Source organism: Giraffa tippelskirchi, chromosome 4 (assembly GCF_054371585.1).
Source record: "Giraffa tippelskirchi isolate mGirTip1 chromosome 4, T2T-mGirTip1v1.2.pri, whole genome shotgun sequence".
NCBI classification, from domain to species: domain Eukaryota; kingdom Metazoa; phylum Chordata; class Mammalia; order Artiodactyla; family Giraffidae; genus Giraffa; species Giraffa tippelskirchi.
Window position 1 is genome coordinate 92,970,666 of NC_137278.1, and position 5,578 is coordinate 92,976,243.

At 35.8% G+C, this 5,578-nt stretch overlaps 1 long non-coding RNA gene across 1 annotated transcript; it reads left to right on the forward strand.

Annotated features, from left to right (window-relative positions):
- Positions 1–687: 687 nt before the first annotated feature.
- On the forward strand, positions 688–5,011 carry LOC145544920 (uncharacterized). The gene is made up of 2 exons (XR_014081722.1): positions 688–873; positions 4,497–5,011. It is a non-coding gene; the product is annotated as an uncharacterized LOC145544920 (long non-coding RNA).
- The last annotated feature ends 567 nt before the right edge of the window (positions 5,012–5,578 follow it).

Genomic DNA, 5,578 nt, shown 5'->3' on the forward strand with positions numbered 1-5,578 from the left:
AAAAATGGATTTTTAAATGAATGGCACCCTTTATGGGTTGGTAATTCATGTGGATAACTTGTGAGTGATCTGTCTGCCTATTTCCCTACCACTTTCCAGCTTTCATAAGTCTATCAGGCCTGGAAGGGCTTCCCAGGTGGCTCAGTGGGTAAACAAACCGCCTGCAATGCAGGAGACACAGGGGATGTGGGTTTGATCTCTGGGTCGGGAAGATACCCTGGAGGAGGAAATGGCAACCTATTCCAGTATTCTTGCCTGGGAAATCCCATGGACAGAGGAGCCTGGTGGGCTACAGTCCGTGGGCTAGGAACGAGTCAGACACAACTGAGAATAACACATCAGACCTGGACATGCTGCATGACTTTGACCTTAGTGATGAAAGGGGTATTTACTCAGAGAACTGAACCCCAGCAAGCCAGGTGTGCAACTGCCATATCCAGCTGTCTACACAGACCTCAGAATGTTATAAATGAGATTGTCACTGAGGAACGTTCAAGTTACGAATTAAAGTTTCATTTAGACATCTTGTCTCTTTGAGGAAAGGTATGGCACATTCGAGTAGGTTTTTTTTGAAAACTGAATAATTTTGTTTCCTAGCGATCTTTTGTTGTTGTTGTTTAGGCGCTAAGTCATGTCTGACTCTTTGTGACCTCATGGACTGCAGCACATCAGGCTTCCCTGTGGTTCACTATCTTCTGGAGTTTACTCAAACATACGTCCATTGAGCGAATGATGCCATCCAACCATCTCATCCTCTGTCGACCCTTCTCCTCCTGCCCTCAAACTCTCCCAGCATTAGAGTCTTCAGGAATGAGGTTAAACTGTTCTGTCAGAGTTTAAATGCTCTCTGACTTGGATTGAAAGCAAACCAAGGTCACTTTTTGCTTTGTGATTCTTTCAAATCTGGTTTTCACTTTGAATGTGACTCTTGTGTACTGTATAAGGATTATTCAAAAACATTAGGATAAACAAGAAGAAAAAGGATTGAAGGTCATCTTTCAGTCCCAAGTAACACCTGACATGGTTTATTCTACTAGTAGCACTAAAGACTCTTAAAACATTCCTGGCAGATTGTTGTTCTTAAAAAACTTATCATCACTTGTCAAAATAAATCAAATCATGCTAATCTCTCCATGCACTTAAAAAAGACCCAAATCATGAGATGGTTTTATATGCCTGACTGTTCCAAATATTGCCTCTCTCTTGAAAGAGAGGATAAAAATTAATCAAATATCAAAAAAGCAAATTGTTCGCTTTTATTACAATCATTTTCTCTTCTATAGATTTAATTAAATATAGCTTAAGAGATAACAGTGTAAAAGTCAGTAACACAAAAAGTGATTTCAAAGGGCAGAATTTAATGTTTGTTTGCAAGATAGACCTATTAAAGGCAGACTATCAATAAAACATCAACTTTATATTATGCCTGCTGAGGTAACCAAAAAAAAGGATACTATGGGTGAAAACAGATAGTTCTTTGTTGTTGTTCAGCTGCTCAGTCCTGTCTGACTCTTTGTGACCCCATGGACTGTAGTACGCCAAGCTTGCCTGTCCTTCACCATCTCCTGGAGCTTATTCAAACTCATATCCATTGAATCAGTGATGCCATCCAACAATCTCATCCTCGGTCATCCCCTTTTACCTCCTGCCTTCAATCTTTCCCAGCATTGAGGTCTTTTCCAATGAGTCAGCTTTTCTCATTAGGAGGCCAAAGTATTGGAGCTTCAGCTTCAGCATTAGTCCTTCCAATGAATATTCAGGATTGATTTTCTTTAGGATTGACTGATTTGATCTCCTTGCAGTCCAAGGGACTCTCAAGAGTCTTCTCCAACACCACAGTTCTCTCTTAGGACTGACTATGACCTAGTGTTTCTTAGGAAATGAAACTTCATTAAAACAATTGTGTTGTTAGTGATGATTAGATTTCCTTTTCCCCACCTTCCATTTTTGTCTTTGAAAAAGGGCTTAGGCTAAAAATAGCAATATTAATACAAATTTGATGCAGTAAGAACAGTTCATCGAAGAGTTTAAAATATATCTGTTAAATTTAAAGTAAAACAATGTGAGATAAATGACTAGAGAAGAATCATAAACATAAGCTAGGTAACTGACATGTTTTCAAATTTCTCAAGAATAAATAAGGTGGCTTTTGCACCCAAGATCTTGAAGAAAAACACACACATGTACAAGCACAAACACACACACACAGAGGAAAAAAATAAGCAAGGAAATTCCTTCCAATAGTTGGCTTCATGAATACAACTGCTCTCCTGTTCCTGAAGTAGTTACTAGCCAAATAAAACATCATGACTCCACGAGGAAATGGCCATCTAAACAGAAAGTGCCATGAATCTGCCGCTGATGAATATATGGGCTTCTCCATGAAGTCCCCTGTGTCAAAAATTGTTATAGAGGCTTTTTTGTTGTTTTGGACATTCCCAGTACTGGTTGCTCAGTGTTATGTAAATGACAAATGACTCAAAAAAATATTGCGTGGGTAAATAAGGAAATCAGTTTTCTCATGAAAGGATCCAGACAGGTTCAACTACCCTCTGAATGCAGCTTCTTAATATCTAAGAGATGTTTGTATTATTTGGTGAATTTGGATATTGTTCTATTCAAGCAGCATTAATTTACATAGATGGATCTTCAAGGGGGAAAAGAATCCAGAAATATGGGTTAAAGCCTTTCTGTTTATTCTTCACATGGACCAGATTTAGTTTTATTTGTACTTGCAAATAAATGGTTGAGAATTTTGTGACCAGGTGAATCAACATAACAGATAGGTTGTATATTTATCTTTTTCTGTGGATAGGTCTTATAATTGACTTCCTAAAGTATTAGTCATGATGAAAAGATTCATTAGTACCTTTTTCTCTTTTTTGCAGAAGTTGTCCATGCTCCTTTTGTAAGATTTTTAAATGTATTTTAATGCATTATATCTAATAATTTTATTTATAATTGTCAAATACTCCAAATTCACAGAAAAGTGGAAAAAATAACAGACTTATATGCAACCGCCTGTCTTAAACAGACATTAACAAAAAATATTGTATTTTTTACATGGCTGAAAAATAAATTTAAAAAATACTTGAACAAAGTAGTCATTGTTTTTTAATACCCTAGTCCCACGTCCAGGAAAGAAGGTGAAATTAAAAACATAGACACCTTCCAATGAGAATGACATTTAACCACACAAGAATGAATTACCACAGACCTTAAAATAGTACGAACTGTAAGGGGAGGATGGAAAACTTTATATTGGAAGTTCTTCCAGCTGAAAATATCTAATATGTAGGTGAGGAACCCAACTATTTAACTTGCAGATTTATTTTGCACATCTAAAAGTAGGTATTTAAAAGAGTCCCTCCATTTTATCTTCTAAGTAGAATTCAATTGGGACATATTTTTCTGGTCCAGATTTTGTGTTTGCTGTTTTGATTAAGTGAGTTTTAAATGCAGAGCAGTCGAAACAAGGGAAGTCTCCATAATTAAGAGATTATCAGATGGGAGGGGTCCCCATTATGGTCAAGGTTTCACAACTGAGGCCAGGCAGTTCCTTCTCATCTTTCTTGGCCCCTTTCCCTGAGGAGCATCTTAACGTCACACATTTCTGTCTTGTTCAAACCACATAAGGACCCCTGTCTCATTTTATTAGTGTTGCCTTTTAATGATTTAAATATAGATTATCCAGCTTATCTGTTCTTTATTACATTTGATTATGAATGACTTGAACATTTTACAAATTTCCAATCTATCCTCAAAAGCTGAAAGACATGACTTATGGCTGAGAATATCTGAAAGGCTATGGCTATAGAAAAAAGATTTTAGAATGCATAATGCAACACTTGCATATTAGGAGCATATATCTATTTTGATATGTATGCATGCATCAAATATATATGTATACTGTAACTAAATTGATGTCTATTTGATACATATTTTATGTTTGATATATATTTAATATATATTATATACAAATATTTTATATTATATATCAAACATATACAGATTACCTTACAACTAAATTTATACATTGTGCTTAGTTGCTCAGTTGTGTTGGATTCTTTGTGACCCCATGGACTGTAGCCCACCAGGCTTCTCTGCCCATGGGGATTCTCCAGAAGAATACTGGAGTGGATTGCCATGCCTTCCTACAGGGGATCTTCCCAATCCAGGGATTGAACCCTAGTCTCCCACATTGTAGGCAGATTCTTTACCCTCTGAGCCACCAGGGAAGCCCTAATTGATACATGTTTGATATATATTTTATATTTGATATGTAGCATATATAAATTTATATGTATACACAAATAAATATTTATATTATAAATGATATAAATATTATAACAATATAAATATTTAATAAAATATTTATATACAACTATTTATTTACATATAATGTATATTGTGTATCAAATATATACAGGGTAACTTACAATGACTAATTTGAAGTGGGCAATGACCATTTATATATTTGTTCATTTATTCAACAGACATGTAGGGAAATGCAGATGAAGATGCATTACCTAGCCGAATTCTGGAGTCATGTGACAAATCGTGTCATGAGTTCACGAGGAAAATTACCCAATTGTATATTCACGTATGGGACTGCCTGCCCCCAGCCTCAGCCTTCACTCCCTCCCACAAGCTTCTTTGCAGACCTCCTCTTGCTGGCTAGTCTTTCCAAAATGCTTTCTAATTATCCTAATCCTTCCTAATCCCCCTACCAAAATCAGGTCACACTTGCTCCCCAAAACCTCTCTGGTTTCTCTGACTCCTATTTTCTTCTTTGTTATTTAAATACCTTCAGGACATTCTGTTCTGTTCTGCAGGATTCAGTGTCTGGAATCCTTTTCTGTGAAGGTGTGATGTAGCCTTTTCTCCTAAAATATAAAAGGAAATAAAATAAGCAACCGAAAAAACCGACAGAACATTCAACAAAACTACTTAATTACTCAGGACTTAGAATTTAATATTAACTTTTGTTTAAATAAAATTCCAACCTAATCAAGTCATTCTTGTGGTTTTATTTCCTGTTGTCAAGATCTACTATATGGTATGGGGAACTATATTTAATATCTTATATTAACCTGTAACAAGAAAGAACACAAAAAGTACACATATATACATACGTGTGTGTATGTGTGTGTGTGTGTATAACTGAATCACTTTGCTGTACACCTGAAACTAACAAAACATCACAAATCAACTGTACTTTAGTTTTTTAAAAAAATACTGTTTATACGCTCAGTTCTTTTGCTAGTTAATGCTTTCTCTCTAAGGAATTAATACTGTAATGAAGTGATATTTGACTTACACGGGTGTCATAGTGAAGAGAAGCAGAGAGGAATTCATAGAAAAATTCTTTGTTAAAAGACTACGTGTGTCAAGCACTGTGCTAGATTCTAGAAGAGAGAAAATTGGAGATATGATAAGATGACACTCATGAAAAAATGAGGGTCAGGGACTAGCAGACTTTTCTATTAATAGCTCATTTACTAACTGTAAGGCTGTGAGGACATCCAGAATCAATATACCTTCACTCTTTCAACCCAAGTCTTACTTTCTCCATAGA